The sequence below is a fragment of the Enhydra lutris genome, unplaced genomic scaffold (assembly GCF_002288905.1).
Source record: "Enhydra lutris kenyoni isolate GAN:26980312 unplaced genomic scaffold, ASM228890v2 scaffoldscaffold100, whole genome shotgun sequence".
NCBI lineage: Eukaryota > Metazoa > Chordata > Mammalia > Carnivora > Mustelidae > Enhydra > Enhydra lutris.
The window spans coordinates 1189392-1210901 of NW_019154184.1; the positions used below are offsets into that span (position 1 = coordinate 1189392).

The following is a 21510-nucleotide window of genomic DNA, read 5'->3' on the forward strand; positions in this document are numbered from 1 at the left end:
GAGCAGAATTCTGGATGGGTCATTGTGGTGTCAGGATCCCAGGATACACAGAAAGAATGGGGGTGCCTGATCTGATAGAATGCCCAAGCAGTGGAGCGGGGAAACTTGTTATGGTCAGTGAGCCCAAAAGGGAGTCTCAGCTCTGGTTGCCATAAACCATGAGTGGACTGGTAGAGAGATCACTCTTTGCCTGAGCAACCTAAAAAGGACTGGAACATGCAGGCTGGGAAAGATGAAATAGCTGCTCCCACATTGGGTAACAGCTCCCAGAGCAGAGGCGGCCCCGGAGAAGGACAGCAGGATGGCACTCACCATGACCTAGGAACAGCAAAACATGGTGTACTCACGAACCCACAACTGCTTGTAGTCAAAAAGACACAAAGCAAAGTGTCAGTTATGGGCCCCTGGGATACCCCATTGGGAGAAATGTAGTGGGGGTGAAGAGAAAGAGTCTATGGGTTTAGTGCATGCACACAAAAGTGGAAAGAGTTTAACCTAGAGATGATTTATTGAAGAAAGGGAACTGCCATCTTATGTCTCTGGGCCAGAGATCTGAGCATGGCCATTTTTGCCCTGAACCACTGAGGAGGCACAGAAAGCCACCAGGGGAAAAAAACCACACCAGCTCACCTTGAGCCCATTCCCCTGACAAGGGGTGGGGAACCGCTGCCCAGGCAAAGAAACCTGAGAAGCAGAACAGCAGGCCTCTCCCCTCAGAAGAGAGATGGGAAGAACATATGAATGACAAGCTTATAGATCCCATAGGACTATAAAATTCAAGCTATAGGGGAAATTAATATATTGAGCTCCAGACGTTTCCTTTTCTTTTCTTTGCTTTTTTTTTTTTACTTTTTTCCCATCTCAACTAGATTCTTATTTTACCAATTTATGTTTTTAAGTCACCCTTTAACCTTTTTTCACATCTACATTTTATAGATTATGCCTCATTCTAGTCTTTTTTTCACTCTATTCAATATTAAATATATACATAATTTTATTTTTCAATTTTGGCAAATAACATCTTCTAACACAGACCAAAATTCAATCAGAAACAAGTAGATCACCCCGTTTTGTCTACTTTGTGAGATTATAGTCTCTCTCTCCCCCCACCTCTTTTTTATTGTTCCATTCATTTTGACTTTGTTTGCTTTTCTGTGGTGACTTCCAACTACTTCAGAACTTTTCTAGGGTCCAGTTTTCTTAGGTTGTGGTTGATATTTTGGATTCTGTTTTTCCACTCACCCATCCTTCCTTGGACAGAATGACTAGAAGGATGAACTTACAACAAGATGTTGCTGATAGGGGCACCTGGGTGGCTCAGTGGGTTAAACCTCTGCCTTCGGCTCAGGTCATGATCTCAGGGTCCTGGGATCGAGCCCCACATCAGGCTCCCTGCTCAGCAGGGAAACTACTTCCTCCTCTCTCTCTGTCTGCCTCTCTGCCTGCTTGTGATCTCTGTCTGTGAAATAAATAAATAAAATCTTAAAAAAAAAGATGTTGATGATAGAATTCAGGATAGCAATTACAAAGTTAATAGCTAGGTTTGAAAAAAGCCTACATGACAATATAGAATCTCTAAGGGTGGAAATGAGATCTAATCAGGCCAAACTTAAAAATGCTTTCAGTGAGATGCAGTCTAAATTTTATGCTCTAACAGCTAGGGTCAATGAGGCGGATGACAGAATAAGTGATCTAGAGCACAGGTTGAGGGAAAGGAAGGAAGTTGAGGAAAAGAGAGGAAAACAACTGAACATGAAGAGAGACATAGAAAATTTAATGATGCCTTGAAAAGTATGAATGTCAGAATTCACTGAGATCCAAGAAAGAGTGGAGAGAGAGAGGGTTGGAAGGTATATTTGAGGAAATCATGGCTAAGAACCTTCCTTCCTTTGGGAAAGGAAACAAACATTCATGTTCAAAAGACAGAGAGGACCCCTACCAAAATTAATTAAAAAAAGATCAACACCCCAACAGAAAATAGTGAAGTTTGCAAACCTTAGGGCCAAAGAAATTATCCTGAGAGCAACTAGGGCAAGGAGATTCCTTACATATGAAGGGAGGAATATCATAACAACATCAAGCCTATCCACAGGAACTTGACAGGCCAGAAAGGGCTAGTAAGATATATTCAGGGTATTAAATGAGAAGAACATGCAGCCAAGATTACTTTATCCAGCAAGGCTCTCATTCAGAATGAAAGGAGAGAAAAAGAACTTCCAGGATAGACAGTAACTGAAAGAATATGTGACAACTAAGCCAGCCATGCAAGAAATATTGAAGGAGATCCAGTAAGAGAAGAGAGATACCAATAGTAACATAGACCAGAAAATAACAGAGACAATCTACAGAAATAGGGACTTTCCAGGCAATACAATGGCACTACATTAGTGTCTTTCAGTAGTTACTCTGAATGTAAATCAGCCAAACGCTCCAATTGAGAGACATAGGGTATCATATTGGATAAAAAAAAAAAAAAGCAAGACCTTTCCATATGCTGTCTAAAAGAGACCCATTTTTGAAACTAAGGACACCACCAGACTGAAGGTGAGGGGATGGCAAGCCATTTATCATGACAACTGATTTCAAAAAAGAGCTGGGGTATATTATGCCTCCATCAGAAAGGAAGAATACCCAACTTTTGTAGCAACATGGACGGGACTGGAAAAGATTATGCTGAGTGAAATAAGTCAAGCAGAGAGAGTCAATTATCATATGGTTTCACTTATTTGTGGAGCATAACAAATGGCATGGAGGACAAGGGGAGTTAGAGAGGAGAAGAGATTTGAGGGAAATTGGAAGGGGAGGTGAACCACGAGAGACTATGGACTCTGAAAAACAATCTGAGGGTTTTGAAGGGGCGGGGGTTGGGAGGTTGGGGGAACCAGGTGGTGGGTATTAGAGAGGGCATGGATTGCATGGAGCACTGGGTGTGGTGCAAAAACAATGAATACTGTTACACTGAAAAGAAATTAAAAAAATAAAAATAATAAAAATAAAAATAAAAATTATACTAGTAAAAAAAAAAGAGAGAGCTGGGGTAGCAATCCTTTTATCAGACAAATTGGATTTTAAACCAAAAACTGTGGTAAGAGACGTAGAGAGACACTGTACCATACTCAAAGAGTTTAACCAACAAGAAGACCCAACAATTGTAAATATCTAAGCTTCCAATGTGGGAACAGCCAATTATATCAACCAATTAATACCCAAAGTAAAGAAACATTGATAATAAAGCATTAATAGTCGGGGGCTTCAACACCCCACTCACAACAATGGACAGATCATCTCAGCACAAAAGCAACAAGAAAAACAAGGGCTTTGAATGACACACTGGAACAGATTGACCTCATAGTTATATACAGAACATTCCATCCTAAAACTACAGAATACATATTCTTCTCAAGAGCACATGGAACATTCTCCAGAATAGATCCCATATTGGGTCACAAATCAGGGCTCAACCAATACCAAGCTACAAATCTGTGATCACAAAGACAGCATGGTACTGGCACAAAAACAGACACATAGACCAGTGGAACAGAGTAGAGAGCCCAGATATGGACGCTCAACTATATGGTCAAATAATCTTTGACAAAGCAGGAACAAATATCCAGTGGAAAAAAGACAGTCTCTTCAATAAATGGTGCTGGGAAAATTGAACAGCTATGTGTAGAGGAATGAAACTCGACCATTCTGTCACACCATACACAAAGATAAACTCGAAATGGATAAAAGACCTCAAGGTGAGGCAGAAATCCATCAGAATCCTAGAGAACATAGGCAGTAACCTCTTCCACATCAGCCACAGCAACTTTTTTCAAGATATGTCTCCAGGGCTGCCTGGGTGGCTCAGTGGGTTAAGCCTCTGCCTTCAGCTCAAGTCACGATCTCAGGGTCCTGGGATCGAGTCCCACATCAGACTCTCTGCTAGGCAGGGAGCCTGCTTCCTCCTCCCTCTCTCTCTCTCTCTCTCTGCCTACTTGTGATCTCTCTCTGTCAAAATAAAAAAAAATCTTAAAAAAAAAAAGATATGTCTCCAAAGGCAAAGGAAACAAAAGCGAAAATGAACTTTTGGGACTTCATCAAGATCAAAAGCTTCTGCATAGCAAAGGAAACAGTCAACAAAACAAAAAGGCAACCCACGGAATGGGAGAAGATATTCACAAATGACAGTACAGACAAAGGGCTGATATCCAAGACCTATAAAGAACTCTTCAAACTCAACACACACAAAACAGATAACCACGTCACACAATGGGCAGAAGACATGAACAGACACTTCTGCAAAGTGGAGACACAAATGGCTAACGGACACATGAAAAAAATGTTCATCATCACTAGCCATCAGGGAGATTCAAATCAAATCCACATTGAAATACCACCTTACATCAGTTAGAATGGCCAAAATTAACAAGATAGTAAACAGCATGTGTTGGAGAGGATGTGGAGAAAGGGGAACCATCTTACACTGTTGGTGGGAATGCAAGTTGGTGCAGCCACTTTGGGAAAGAGTGTGTAGATTCCTTAAGAAATTAAAAATAGAGGTTACCTTATGACCCTTCAGTTGCACTACTGGGTAGTGCAAATACTATAATATACTATAAATACTATAGGGCAAATACTATAATATACTATGAATACTGGGTATTTACCCCAAAGATACAGATGTAGTGAAAAGAAGGGCCATATGTACCCCAATGTTCAAAGCAGCAATGGCCACGGTCACCAAACTGTGGAAAGAACCAAGATGCCCTTCAACAGACAAATGGATAAAGAAGATATGGTCCATATATATAATGGAGCATTATGCCTCCATCAGAAAGGAGGAATACCTAACTTTTGTTTCAACATGGATGGGACTGGAAGAGATTATGCTGAGTGAAATAAGTCAAGCAGAGAGAGTCAATTATCATATGGTTTCACTTATTTGTGGAGCATAAGGAATAACACGGAGGACATGGAGAGATGGAGAGGAGAAGTAAATTGGGGGAAATTGGATGGGGAAATGAACCATGAGAGACCATGGACTCTGAGAAACAAACAGAGTTTTGGAGGGGAGGGGGGTGGGCTGTTGGGTGAGCCTGGTGTTGGGTATTATGGAGGGCACATATTTCATGGAGCACTGGGAGTGGTGCCTAAACAATGAATTCTGGAACACTGAAAGGAAATTTAAAAAAAAACTACTAATGATGTACTGTATGGTGACTAACATAATATAACAAAAAAAAATTAAAAAAAGAAGAATTACAGACCAATATCCTTGATGAACATGGATGCCAAAATTCTCCCCAAGGTCCTAGACAATAGGATCCAACAGTACATTAAAAGGATTATTCACTACAACCAAGTGGAATTTATTCCTGTAATGCAAGGGTGGTTCAGCATTTGCAAATCAATCAACATGATACATCACAGTCATAGAAGAAAGAACAAGAATTATATGATTCTCTCGAGGAAGGAGGGACAAGGTGGTTGAGGAGTAGGAGACCCTATTTCAACCATTCCCCATTGAGCTAAATATCTATCAGAGCACTCTGAACACCCATGAAATCAGCCTGAGTTATAAGATTATACACTTCTGGATCTCGATGGGGGCAGAAGATCATCAGTGGAGAGGTACAGAGGAGTTGGGAGTGCATGGACTAATATAGGAAGATAAACAGAAGGGGAAGGGAGCCACCAGAAGCGACCCTTGGAAAGTAATACCCCAATACGAAAGTGCCCTGTGCTTGGGGACCGGCATTAACTTGGAGACTGGATAAAAGCACAAAGGGACATAAGGGACAATTGTTGGGATCGGGCTGTTGCAGGCGCAGACTTAAGAGCACGGTCTCAGGATGGCCACAACCAGTGCCTGCCCATGCCTGAGAGAGCCCAGCACAGGCTGCAGTTGTTGGTCCTTGGGTCTGTGACCATAATAGCCACCTCTGCTGCCTCCACTGCTACCCAGGACCAGTATCACTCCTGGTTTTGGTAGCATGGAGATACAGAGACAATCAGGGTCCTTGGGCAACCAATGAGATGATGGCTGAGGGTGCACACCATCTCTGGGAGGTTGCAGTGTTCAACAGAGTTTGCAGAGGACTCTGTGTGTTCTGGACTATTCAGAGGGGAGTAGATTATGGCTTTTCTCTGAGGCGGAGGTCTGGGTGCAGACAGTTTACTTTGCTCTGACCGTCCAAAAAGGTGCCAAGGAACAAAAACCTCCAGAGAACAAAATCCTGAAAAACCGGCTGCCACAGAGCCCAGCCCCTTGTTATAGGGGGCAGGGCAACTCAGCCCAAGTATGATTGACTGAAAAACAATGCAGCAGGCCCCTCCCCCAGAAGCCAAGCCAAAAGAACAAGAAGACAACCACCACAGGGTCCCCATAAAACTGTAAAATCCCAACATCAGGAGAAAACAAAATTAAGCTCCTGGTATTGCCCCAAAAGGTATATATTTTGTAGATATAACTTCTCTCTCTCTCTCTTTTTTAAAAAATTCGTTCTCATGTCTCTTGTTCTTTTATTTATTTTTACCTACTTACCATTTCAACTAGATATTCAATACAACATATTCCATAGTAACTTTTTAACTTGAACTTTTTCATACATACATTTTTGGTTTTTTTCTTTTATATAGATTACAGATATAGATATAGAAATAGATATAGATAGGTAGTCCTTTTTCCCTATATAATACCATATATATATATATATATATATATATATATATATATATGCCAGTTTTAATTTCCCTGTATTGTCAGAAAGTTGAGTCCTTTAACAAAGAAAACAAGATACACCCAGGAAGAACTGAAATAAACTTCCTCACCCACATCGATGGTTTATAACAAACTTTCCATCTTATTCTTCTGTCAGTGTTTTAGTGTCTTTGTTTTTGTTTTTGTACTTTATAGATCTTATTCTTGGGGTTCATTTTGGCTGGGTTTTTTTCTTTTTTTCTTTGATGGTCTTTTTATTTGTTTGTTTTTGTTTTTGTACTTTATAAATCTTACTTTTAGGGCTCAATTGGTCTGGGGTTTCTCTTTTTTTTCTCTTTTTCTTTTTTCCTTCACCCCCCCCACCCCAGTGACTTCCCATTGCTCCAAAACTTTCCAGGGTGCACCTTGCCTGGATTGTACTTGATATTTTAAACTTTACACCACTTCTCACCAGAATGACTAGGAGGAAGAACACCCAAAAGAGGGAAAATTCAGAGACTGAGAACTCTTCCACAGAACTACTGAATATGGACATAAACAATATGTCACAAATAGAATCAGGGTAACAGTTAACTAGACACTGGCTAAGTTGGAGAAGACCATTAGTGGCAACGTAGAATCTCTAAGGGCAGAAGTGAGAGCTGATCTGGCAGAAGTTAAAAATGCTATCAATGAGATCCAATCTAATCTAAATACTCTAACAGCTAAGGTAACCAAGGCAGAAGATAGAATTAGTGATCTAGAAGACAAACTGATAGAAAAGAAGGATCAGAAGGAGTCCTCAACAAACAGCTTAGAAGCCATGAAAACAGAATTAGGGAAATAAATGACACTATGAAACGTTCCAATTTCAGAATTATTGGGATCCTTAAAGGGGTCGGGGGGGTGCTAGAAGATAGAGTTGAATGAATCCTGGATGAAAATTTCCCTAACCTGGAGAATGGGACAAGTGTTCATATCCTAGAGGCAGAAAGGACACCCCCCCCCAAGATCACCAAAGGTAGAAAAACTCCCCAGGCATATGATTGTGAAATTCCAAACCGTAAATTCAGACAAGATGTCTACATTAGAAGAACGTCAGACCTATCCACAGAAACCTGGCAAGCCAGAAAGGGCTGGAAAGACACATTCAGGGCACTAAATGAGAAAAACGTGCAGTCAAGAATACTTTATCTGGCAAGGCTGACATTCAGAATGGATGGAGAGATAAAGAGCTTCCAAGACTGGCAAAGTCTAAAAGATTATGTGACCACCAAGACTGCACTACAAGAAATATTAAGGGGGGTTCTATAAAAGAAGAAAGAACCCAAGAATGATGAACAGAAATTTAGAGACAATCTATAGAAACAAGGACTTCACAAGCAACATGATGTCAATAAAAACTTATCTTTCAACAATCACTCTCAGCATGAATGGCCTAAATGCTCCCATAAAACAGCACAGGTTTGCAGACTGGATAAAATGACAGGACCCGTTCATATGCTGTCTACTAGAGACACATCTGGAACCTAACAATGAATCCAGACTGAAAGTGAAGGGATGGAGAAGCATCTTTCATGCCAGTGGGCCTCAAAAGAAAGTTGAGGTAGTGATTCTCATATCAGATAAATTAGATTTTAAGCTAAAGACTATAGCCAGAGATACAGAAGGGCATTACATCATTCTTATAGGGTCTATCCAACTCCCCCATCTCCCCAGGACTGACTTTTCTACTGTCATACATTCCAGAAGCCCCTGTTGTTGGTAAGGCTGGAAGTGGGGGTGCCCCTCCCATAATAAACCATGCTGACCAGAAAAAAAAATGGTCTATCCACCAAGAAGATCTAACAATTATAAATATTTATGCCCCCTGTATGGGAGCAGCCAACTACAGAAGCTAACTGTTAATCAAAATAAGGAGTCATATTGATATGAACACGTTAATTATAGGTGATCTAACATGCCACTCTCAGTAACAGACAGATCATCCAAGCAGAAAATCAATAAAGAAACAAGAGCTTTAAATGACACTTTGGACCAGATGGACTTCATAGATGTATAGAGAACATTCCACCCTAAAACAACAGAATACTTATTCTTGTTGAGTGCATGTGAAACTTTCTCCAGAATAGACCATATACTGGGTCACAAATCAGGGCTCAACTGATATCAAAAGATTGAGATTATTCCCTGCATATTCTCAAATCACAATGCTTTAAAGTGGAACTCAACCACAAGAAAAAGGTTGGTAGGAATTCAAACTCGTGGCAGCTAAAGACTGTCCTGCTCAAGAATGTTGGGATCAATCAGGAAATCAATGAAGAACTTAGCAATTCATGGAAACCAATGAGAATGAAAACACATTGGTCCAAAACCTATGGTATACAGCAAAGTCATCCTAAGGGGGAAATACATACCCATCCAAGCCTTACTCAAAATAAATAAATAAATAAATAAAAAGAAAAGAAAAGAAAAGAAAAGAAAAGAAAAGAAAAGAAAAATCTGGAATACACAAACTCTCTTTATTCCTTAAAGAACTCCTTAAAGAACTCCTTGAAGAACAAATTAAGCCAACCCACGTACAAGAAGGGAAATAATTAAGATTAGAGCAGAGATCAATGAGTTAGAAACCAGAGATACAACACATAATAATAATAATGATAATAATCATCATTATTATTTATTTTATATATAATATATTAATATTAATATAAAATATTTATTATATATATTTATATATTAATATAAAAACAAATATAATAATGAAACAATGAAACTAGAAGCTGCCTCCTTGAAAGAATTAATAAGATGGATAAACCACTGGTCAAACTAATCTAAAAGAAAAAAGGAAGAACCCAAATTAATAAAATTATTAACGGAAGGGGAGAGATCATGACTAACACCAAGGAAATAGAAACAATCATCAGAAATTATTATCAACAGTTACATGCTAATAAGTTAAGCAACCAAGAAGAAATGGATACATTCATGGAAGCCTATAAACTTCCAGGACTGAAACAGGAAGAAATTGACAACTTGAATAGACCAATATCTAGTAATGATATTGAAGCAGTGATCAAAAACCTTCCAAAAAAACAAGAGTCCAGGACCTGATGGATTCCCTGGGGATTTGGGATTCTACCAAACATTCAAACAAGAAATACTACCTATTCTTCTGAAGCTGTTTCAAAAATAGAAACAGAAGGAAAACTTCCAGACTCTTGGGGCGCCTGGGTGGCTCAGTGGGTTAAAACCTCTGCCTTCCGCTCAGGTCATGATCTCAGAGTCCTGGGATCGAGTCCCACATCAGACTCTCTGCTCAGCAGGGAGCCTGCTTCCTCCTCTCTCTCTGCCTGCCTCTCTGCCTACTTGTGATCTCTGTCTGTCAAATAAATAAATAAACTCTTAAAAATAAAAACAACAACAACAAAAAAAAAACAAAAAAACCCTTCCAGACTCTTTCTATGAAGCCAAAATTACCCTGACCCCCAAACCAGGCAAAGACCCCCTCAAAAAGGAGAATTTGAAACCAATATTCCTGATGAATATGAATGCCAAGATTCTCAACAAGATCCTAGCTAATAGGATCCAACTGTACATTACAAAGATTATCTACCATTACAAGGTGGGATTTATCCCTGGCATGTAAGGGTGGTTCAATATTTGCAAATCAATGTGATAGCACAAATCAATATGAGAAGAGAGAAGAAACACATGGTCCTCTCAATTGATGCAGAAAAGCATTTGACAAGATACAACATCTATTCCTGACTAAAACTCTTCACAGTTTAGGGACAGAGGGAATATTCCTCAATTTCATAAAAACCATATATGAAAAGCCCACAACAAGTATCATTCTCAATGGAGAAAAGCTGAAAAGAAGCCTTCCTAGTGAGATCAGGAACACAACAAGGATGCCCACTATCACCACTGTTGTTCAACATAGTACTAGAAGTCCTACCAACAGCAGTCAGACAACAAAGAGAAATAAAAAGTATTCAAATTGGCAAAGAAGAAGTAAAACATTCTTCACAGATGACATGATACTTTATGTTGAAAAGCCAAAAGACTCCATCCCCAAATTACTAGAACTCACACAGCAGTTCAGTAATGTGGCAGGATACAAAATCAATGCACAGAAATCATTTGCTTTCTTATACACTAATAATGAAACTGTAAAAAGGGAAATTAGAGAATCAATTCTACTTACAATGGCACCAAAATTTGTAAGGTACCTTGGAATAAACCTAACCAAAAAGGTTAAAGATCTATACTCAAGGGAAAACAGAACACTCACTAACGAAATTGAAGATGACACAAAAAAGATGGAAAAACATACCAGGCTTATGGATCAGAAGAATAAACATTGTTAAAATGTCTTTGCTGCCCAGAGCAATCTATACTTTCAATGCCATCCTGATCAAAACACCAATGGCATTTTTCAAAGTGCTGGAACAAACAATCCTAAAATCTGTATGGAATCACTAAGGAAATGTTGAAAAAGAAAAACAAAGCTGGGGGCATCACATTGCCTGATTTCAAGCTTTCAAAGCTGTGACAACCAAGACGGCATGGTACAGGCACAAAAACAGACAGATAGACCAATGGAACAGAGTAGATAGCCCAGATATGGACCCTCAACTCTATGGTCAAATAATCTTTAACAAGAACAACAAAATCCTGTGGAAAAAAGACAGTTTCTTCAAAAAGTGCTGTTAGAAAAATTGGAGAGCTGTATACAGAAGAATGAAACTTGACCATTCTCTTACACCATACACAACGATAAACTCAAAATGGTTGAAAGACGTCAGTGTGAGACAGGAATCCATCAAAAATCCTAGAGGAGAACATAGGCAGTAACCTCCTTGACATCATCCACAGCAACTTCTTTCAATGCACATCTCCAAATCAAGGGAAAGAAAAGTGAAAATGAACTTTTGGGACTTCATCAAGATTAAACTTCTTCACAGCAAAGGAAACAGCCAAAAACCAAAACCAAAACAAAAACAAACAAACAAAACCCCCCCAAAAAACAAACAAAAAAAAACAACAAAGAGGCAACCTATGGAATGGGAGAAGACATTTGCAAATGACACTACAGACAAAGGGCTGATGTCCAAGATCTATAAAGAACTCCTCAAACTCAGGCAGCAGGCCACGGTTTCGTGATGGTGTGCGGCGGTGGGATGCGGGGAGGCCTCCTGGAGAACGCTAACCCACTCATCTAGGAGGGCTCTGGGGGGTGACCTGTGACCACGGGTAAGGAGGACGAGCAGGTTCCAGACAGCATCGATGCACGCAAGATCTTCGCTGATTCACTCCACCAATGACCCGGAGCATCCACTGACACTGGAAGAATTGAACATAGTGGACCAAGTCCGGGTTCAGGTGAGCAACCCTGAGAGTACGGTGGCTGTGGCCTTCACACCCACCATTCCACACTGCAGCATGGCCACTCTTATCGGCCTGTCCATCAAAGTCAAGCTTCTTCGATCCCTTCCCCAGCGTTTCAAGATGGATGTGCACATTACACCAGGAACTCATGCCTCGGAGCATGCAGTGAACAAGCCGCTTGCAGATAAGGAACGGGTAGCAGCTGCTCCAGAGAATACCCACCTGCTGGAGGTTGTGAACCAGTGCCTGTCAGCCCGCTCCTGAGTCTGGCTTTTTGACCCCAGTCACACCCAGGGCTCATGGCCTTGTTTTTTTTCTTTTTGAATCACTGACAATGAGTCATTAAACTAACACTTTACATTTTGTAATAAACCCTTATTTTATATTTAAAAAAAAGAACTCCTCAAACTCAACACACACAAAAAAGAGAATCATGTCAAACAATGGGCAGAAGGCATAAACAGACACTTCTCCAAAGGATACATACAAATGGCTAACAGACACGTGAAAAAAATGTTAATCATCATTAGCCATTATGGAGATTCAAATCAAAACCACATTGAGATACCACCTTACACCAGTTAGAATGGCCAAAATTAATGTTCATTAAATGGACAAAATTGTTTATAAAAGACAGTAAACAACAAGTGTTGGAGAGGATGTGGAGAAAGGGGAACCCTCTTACACTGTTGGTGGGATTGCAAGTTGGTGCAGCCACTTTGGAAAACAGTGTGTAGATTCCTTAAGAAATTAAAAATATAACTGCCCTATGACCCAGCAATTGCACTACTGGGTATGTACCCCAAAGATACAGATGTAGTGAAAAGAGGGGCCATATGTACCCGAATGTTCATAGCAGCAATTTCCATTATAGCCAAACTGTGGACAGAACTGAGATGCCCTTCAACTGATGAATGGATAAAGAAGATATGGTCTGTATATACAATCGAATATTACTCAGCCATCAGAAAGGATGAATACCCAACTTTTAAATCAACATGGATGGGACTGGAGGAGATTATGCTGAGTGAAATAAGTCAAGCAGAGAGAGTCAATTATCATATGGTTTCACTTACTTGTGTAACATAAGGAATAACAGTGTTCATTAGGAGGAGGAAAGGAAAAGTGAATTCGGAGAAATCAGAGGGGGAGATGAACCATGAGGGACTGTGAACCCCAATAAATTGAGGGTTTTAGACTGGAGGTGGGTGGGGGGATGGTGAGCTTGGTGGTGGGTATTAAGGAGGGCAGGTACTGCATGCAGCACTGGGTGTTGTACATAAACAATGAATCTTGGAACACTGCATCAAAAACTCATGATGTATTATATGGTGTCTAACATAACACAATAAAAAAAGAATTATATGATCCTCTCAATTGATACAGAAAAGGATTTGATAATATACAAGAAATTCTTTCTTGATTAAAACTCTGCACAGTGTAAGTGGAACATACCTCAATATCATAAAAGCCGTCTACAAAAAGCCCACCATAAGTATCATTCTCAATGGGGAAAAACTGAGAACTTTTCTCCTAAGGTCAGGAACATGACAGGGATGCCCACTCTCATTACTGTTGTTCAAATAGTCCTAGAAGTCCTAGTCTCAGCAATCAGGCATTCAAATAAATATTTTATTTCATTATTCAAATAAAGGCATTCAAATTTGCAAAAAAAAAAAAAAAAGCAGTCAAACTCTCTCTTTGTCGTATGTCATTATACATTGTCTGAAAAATTCAAAAGACTCCACCCCCAAATTGCTAGAACTTACACAGCAATTCAGCATCGTGACAGGATACAAAATCAATGCACAGAAATCAGTTGAATTTTTATGCACTAACAATGAGAGTGAAGAAAGAGAAATTAAGGAATTGATCTAATTTACAATAGCACCAAAAACCATAAGATACCTAGGAAGAAAGCTAATGAAAGAGGTAAAGGATCTATATTCTATAAACTACAGAACACTTACGGAAAAATTTGAGGAAGAAACAAAGTAGTGGAAAACATTCCATGCTCATAGATTGGAAGAATATTGTTAAAATGTTTATGTTACCCAAAGCAATCTACACATTCAATACAATTCCTATGGAAATATCATTGACATTTATCACAGACCTGGAACAAATAATCCTAAAATTTGTATGGAACTAGAAAAGATCCCAAATAGCCAGAAGAATGTTGAAAAAGAAAACCAAGGCTGCGGGCATCACAATGCCTGACTTCAAGCTTTACTACAAAGCTGTCATCATCAAGACAGCATGGTACCAGCACAAAAGCAGACCCATAGATTAATGAACAAAATAGAGAACTCAGAAATAGAACCTCAACTCTATGGTCAATTACTGAGTACAACATCTGAAATTAATGATATGTTGGCTAATTGAATTAAATTAAAATGCAGCTATTTTCTTGTTTTATTTTTTAAATTTAGATTCAATTAGCCAACATATAGTATATCATTATTTTCAGATGTAGTGTTCACTAATTCATTAGTTGCGTATAACACCCAGTACTCATCACATCAAGTACCCTACTTAATACCAGTTACCCCACACCCATCTCCCCTCCAGCAACCATCAGTTTTTTTTTTTCCCTATAGTTAAGAGTCTCTCATGGTTTGTCTCCCACTCTGATGACTTCCCATTCAGTTCTTCCTCCCTTTCACTATGTTTTGTTTGTTGGTTTTATATTCTGTGACTTTGCTGAGTTCATGTATGAGTCCTTCAGGTTTTCTACAGAGTATCATGTCATTTGCAAATAGTGGAAGTTTGACTTCTCCCTTGACAGTTTGGATTCCTTTTATTTCTCTTTGTTGTCTGATTCCTGAGGCTAAGACTTCAAGTACTATGTTGAATAGTAATGGTAAGAGTGGGCATCCTTCCCTTGTTCTTGAGCATTAGAGGAAACTGAAGGAGGTATTATCTATGCATCTTTCATAAATGACCTAGCAATGTTGAGTTATGTTTCCTCTAACCCTAATTTTTGAAGGCTTTATCAAGAATGTATGCTGTATTTTGTCAAATGCATTTTCTACATCTATGAGAGGATCATATGGTTCTTATCCTTCCTTTTATGAATGTAGAATATCACATTGTTTGGTTTGTATAATATTGAATAACCCCTGAAGCCCAGGAATAAATCCCACTTGATCATGGTAAATAATTACTTCAATGCATGTTATACTCGATTAGTGAGGTCTTGTTGAGAATTTTTGCTTCCATGGTCATCAGGGATATTGGTCTGTAATTACCCTTTTTAGTGTGGCCTTTGTCTTGTTTTGGAATCAAGGCAATGCGGGCCTCTTAGAATGGGTTTGGAGGGATGCCTAGGTGGCTCAGTTGGTTGGCCAGCTGCCTTGGCTCAGGTCATGATCCCAGCATCCTACGAATGAGTTCCACATTGGGCTCCTTACTCAGTGGGAAGCCTGTTTCTCCTTCTGTCTGCCTCTGTCTCTCTCTCTCTCTGACAATTAAATAAATAAATAAAATCTTTTTTTTTTTAAAAGAATATGTTTGGAAACTTTCGATCCATTTTTATTTTTTTGGAAGAGTTTCAGAAGAATAGATATTAACTTTTCTCTAAAGGTTTTGTAGAAGTCCCCTGGGAAGGTCTTTGGTTTGTCAGGAGATTTTTTTTTTATTACTGATTCAATTTATTTACTGGTTAGGGATCTTTTTTTTTCTATTTCTTCTTCTTTCCTTCTTTGTAGTTTTTATATTTCTGGGAATTTATCCATTTCTTTCCATTTATCCATTTCTTTCCAGATTTCCCACTTTGTTGACATATAATTTTTCATAATATTCTCTTATGATAGTTTGCATTCCTTTAGTGTTGCTTGAGACTTCTTCTTTTTCATTCATTATTTTCTTATTTGAGTCTTTCTCTTTTCTTTTTGATAAGAATGGCTAAAGGTTTGGGGAAACTCTGTGGCTCCTTAAGCAGTTAAGCAGCTGTCTACAGCTCAGGTCATGATCCCAGGGTCCCGGTATTGAGCCCCAGATTGGGCTCCCTGCTCAGTGGAGAGCCTGCTTTCCTTCTCCCTATGCCTGCTGCTCTGTCTGCTTGTGCTATCTCTGTCAAATGAATATATTAAAAAATTTAAAAAATAATGGCTACAGGTTTATCAGTTTTATTCTCTAAAAGAATTAGCTCTTAATTTCATAGATCTTTTCCACTGTTTTGTTTATTTCTGTATTGTTGTCTACTTCTCCAATCTTTATTATTTTCCTTCTTCTGCTGGCTTTAGTTTTCTGTTGTTATTTTTTTGTTTGTTTGTTTGTTTTTTACTATTCATATTCTAGCTATTTTAGGTGTAAAGGTTAGCTTGTGTATTTGAGACTTTTCTTGCTTCTTCGGGTAGGCCTGTATAGCAAGATCCCAAAAATATTTCCTTTGTTGCATCCCCAAAATTTGGGGTTGTTGTGTTTACATTTTCATTTCCTTCCTTATGTGTCCTTTTAATTTTCTTTTTTAATTTCCTTGTTCATTCATTCATTCTTTAGTAGGGTTTTCTTTAAGCTGCATGTATTTGAGGTGTTTCCAAAAGTTTTCTTATGGTTGACTTCAAGTTTCATAGTGTTTGATCTGAAGCTACTTTCAGGACTTTTCCTTCTCTGTGTATTTGGTAAATTTGACTATGTTAAGTCTTGGAGTGGGCTTATTGTTGATTCTGTACCTCTTGAATTTTGATGTTTATTTCCTTTCACAGACTAGGGATGTTTTCAGCCAAATATGCTCAAATAAAACTCCTGCCTCTTCTCCCTTCTCTTCTTCTGGGACTCCTGTGATAGAATTATTATTAAAGTTTAAGGGGTTACTGAATTCTCTAATTCTATATTCATGATGCAAAAGGTTTCTTTCCTTCTTCTTTTCAGCTTCATTATTTAACATAATTTTATCTTTGATATCACTGATTTATTCTTCTGGTTCATCCATCTTTACAGTCATTCATCCAGTTGGTTTTGCATCTCAGTTATAGCATTTTATATTTTGGACTAACTAGTTTTAAGTTCTTTTATGTTGGCAGTTAGGGATTCTCTAATGTCTTCTGTGCTTTTCTCAATCCCAGCTTGTGTCCTTATGATTGTTGTTTTATTCTTTTTATTTTTTATAGATTTTATTTATTTATTTGACAGGGAGAGAGAGAATTCATAAGCAGGGGGAGTTGCAGAGGGAGAGGGGGAAGCAAGCAGGGAGCCTGATGTGGGACTCAATCCCAGGACCTGAGACAAACGAAACACTTAACTCACTGAGCCACCCAGACACCGATGATTATTGTTTTAAATTCTGGTTAAAACCTCTTATATCAGGTTTGTTTAATCCTTGACTATTACATCTACTTCTTTCTTTTAGGGTGAATTCCTCTGTTGTGTCATTTTGTCTAGGTCACTGTTGTGTGTGTGTGTGTGTCTGTGCATATGTATAATTGTTAGAAAAGCCTGTTATATTCCTGCTTCTGAGAGTAATGGCTATATTAAGAGATCCTAAACTGTGTCAGGATGTACTTTATAAATTTTCGTTCATAATAACGTATCACTATTGGTACATCTCTAGGAGTACATTAGAGTTTGTTCTTGGTTTTGTACATTCTCTGAGTTTTGACACATTTATAACAACATGTACCCATCATTATAGTATTTTATGGAATAGGTTCATTGCCTTAAAAGTACTCTGCACTTCACCTACTCATTTTTCTCTCTCTTTCTCCTATGGAGCCTCTGGCAACCACTTATCTTTCTGTTATCTACCTAGTTTCAACTTTTCCAGAATGCCATATAATTGGAATCATATGGCATGTAACCATTTCAGGTTGGCTTATTTCACTTAACAATATGCATTTAAGGTTTGTCCATGTTTATTCATGGTTTTGTTTCTGTTTGTAACAATCTTTTTTAACTTTTCCACAGTCTTTGCAGTGGTAAAAGTAAATCTAACAGGGATATGAATTTTAGAGCATGTTCTATGGGATTCTCATAGCAAATAAAGACATTACATTTTAGCCTCAGTTTTACCTAAAATATTCTTCAAACATTTCATGACTTTTTAGGCTAAGCAGTAAATTTATTATTTTTTAAAGTTTTTATATAAATTCCAATTAGTTAAAATACAGTGTTATATTAGTCCCAGGCATATAACATAGTAATTCAACAGTTCCATACATCACCCAGTGCTTATCACAATATGTGCACTCTTTAACCTCCATCACCTATTTAACCCATACCCTGACAAACCTCCCCTCTGCTAACCATCATTATGTTCTCCATAATTACAAATCTGTCTCTTGGTTTGTCTTCCTCTCTCTTACTTTTTACCTTTGCTCATTTGCTTTGCTTCTTAAATTCCACTTATGAGTGAAATCATATTGTATTCGTCTTTCTGTGACTTATTTTTGCTTAAATAATACTCTCTAGCTTCATCCATGTCATCGCAAATGGCAAGATTCCATTCTCACAGCTGAAAAATATTCCATTATGTATATGTGTGTCTCTGAGTGTGTGTGTGTGTGTGTGTATATATATATATATATATATATATACATATATATATATAAAATCTCACATCTTTATAATCCATTCATTAATCACTCTTCTGCTGCTTCCACATCTTGCCCATTTTAAATAATACTGTAATAATAATTGAGGTACATGTATATCTTTGGATTTGTGCTTTTGTATTATTTGGGTAAATACCCATTAATGTGATTATAAGGTAGTTCTATTTTAAAAATTTTCAGGAACCTTCATACTATTTTCAACAATGGCTGCACCAGCCTGCATTCCCACCATTAGTACTAGAGTGTTCCCTTTCCTCTAATTCTAACACCTATTGTTTCTTGTGTTTTTATTTTAGCTATTCTGACAGGTAAAATATGATATCTCATCATAGTTTTGATTTTCATTTCCTTGATAATCAGTCATTATGAGCATCTTTTCCTGTGCCTGCTGGCCATCTGGATGTCTTCCATGAGAGAAAGTTATGTTCATGCCATTTGCCCATTTTTAATTGGATTATTTAGCTTTGGGGAGTTGAGTTTATAAGTTATTTTGGATACTAACCCTTTATGAGATATGTCATTTGCAAATATCTTCTCAGATTCATTAGATTGCCTTCTACTTTTGTCAATTGTTTCCTTTCCTATAATCTTTTAATTATGATGTAGTCTTAATAGTTAATTTTTCCTTTTCTTTTCTTTGCCTCAAGAAACCTATCAAAAAATATGTACCATATCAAATGTTGAAGAAGTTACTGCCTGTGTGCTCTTCTAGGATTTTTATGATTTCAGGTCTCACATTTGGGTCTTTCATCCCTTTTGAATTTAATTTTTCTATGATAAAAGGAAGTGGTCCAGGAGGAGTTAAGATGGTGGAGGAGAAGGGGACCCTAATGTCGCCTGGTCCCTAGAATTCCCTTAGATAGTTATCAAATCATTCTGAACACCTGTGAAATCAACTGGAGATCTGAGAAAAGAATTGCTTCAATTCTAAAAATAGAAGGGTGGCCAGTTTTTGCAAGGTCTGAGTTATGGAGACCTGAACGTGATATGATACATCAGAAGATTAAACTGCTGGGGGAGGGAGTTTCCTTAAGCCACCTAAAAGAAAGTGTTTTAAGCAGCAAGCACAAAATTGAAGTTTTTAGAAGTCTTATCTGGTTGGGGTCATCCCTGCCTGAAAGGTGCTCAGGTGGCAATGCAGAACCAATCCCAGGTAGGACAGCATAATCTCAGGATCCCCAGGGTTACAAAAAGTATGTGGGTGCATGAGTGCAGCAGATTTTTCAAGCTGGCTGCAAACAGTGTTTCTAGCCACCAGCCTTCTGCTTGGTGTTGCCATAAACCATGAACAACTGCATGGTTCAGTGACCACCCTCCAAGCAGGGACCCAGCAAAAAGCAGAAGCATGGCAATACCTTCTCCCTCCCATGGGAGGAAGGACAAGGGTCTGCACTGCAAGAATCTATAAAGGTTGGAGTCTCAAAATATGGTCGAGTGCCTCAAAAAATGCTCAACTATTGGAGGAACAAGATGACAGAGGATCAGGAGACCTAAATATCATTGGGTCCCAGGAGTTCAACTAGATAGTTACCAAGCCATTCTGAACACCTACAAAATCAACAAGAGATCAAAGAGAAATAGAGCAGCAATTCTAGAAAGAAAAAAGTGACCACTTTCTGGAAAGTAGGATTTGCAGAGAAGTAAATCCAAGGTGATATATGGGAAGATAGTCCACAGGGGGAGGACCCAGTTCCCGGCAAGCAGTAGACCAGCAGAACAAAAAATCGAAACTATTAGAAGTCTGCTCCACTGAGGGACATTGCTCCAGAAGCTAAGCAGGGGGTGGAGCCCTGAATGGGGCAGTGTGGTCTCAGGACCTGCAGGATCACAAAAAGACCAGCGGTGTCTGAGTGTGGCAGAGATCCCAGGTATCAGAGCATGGAAGCTGGCTGCAGAGATGGATCTGAGGAGTGGGCTTTTAGCTCGGGGTTACCTGAAACCATGATCAGAGGCACAGTCAGGCCACTGCTCTTCAAGCAGGGACTTCACAAGTAGAAGATCTGATAAGACCCCCCTCTTTCCTCCTCTGGGAGAGTGGCATGAGAGCATACTGTAAGAATCTACTGGGTTTTGGAGACTCAAAATGGGGCCATAAGCCAGAGATAGAAATGCTCAGGGACACACCAGGTGAGCATGGAGTGCAGCAAGAGACCAGGTAGACAGGAGTGATGGACTGCTTTTCTCTGAGGGCGCACTGAAGAGTGGCTCCCCTGAGAGCTCAGCTCCTATGGGGCCAGAGATCGGGAGACCGCAATTTTTTTTAAAGACTTTATTTATTTTATTTGACAGACAGAGATTACAAGTAGGCAGAGAAGCAGGCAGAGAAAGAGAGGAGGAAGCAGGCTCCCTGCTGAGCAGAGAGCCCGATGTGGGGCTCGATCCCAGGACCCTGGGATCATGGCCTGAGCTTAAGGCAGAGGCTTTAACCCACTGAGCCACCCAGGCGCCCAAGAGACTGCAATTTTCATTCCCATCCTCCAAAGCTCTACAGAAAGTGTTCAAGGAACAAAAGCTCCTAAAAGCAAACCCGAGCAGATTACTTAGCCTAGCTCTGGTAAGGTCAGTGCAATTCCACCTTGGGCAAAGACATTTGAGAAGCACTGCAACAGGCCTTTACCTGAGAAGATCAACAAAACTATCCAGCCAAGACCATGTTCAATGATCAATGAGAACTGCAAAAATTCAGAGCTACAGGAATACAGCACATAGAATTCATGGCTTTTTCACTGTGATTCATTAGTCTTTTGAAGGTAATTTTTTTAATTTTATTTTTTTCTTATTCTATTTTTCAATTTTTCCTCTTTCTTCTTTTAACATTTTTTAACTTTTATACCTTTTTAAAAATATTTTTAAATTTTCATTGTTATAGTCACATTT

General features: G+C 38.8%; 1 pseudogene; it reads left to right on the forward strand.

The window, feature by feature from the left end:
* The first annotated feature begins 11853 nt into the window (after nt 1–11853).
* On the forward strand, nt 11854–12343 carry LOC111139332 (annotated as a pseudogene).
* The last annotated feature ends 9167 nt before the right edge of the window (nt 12344–21510 follow it).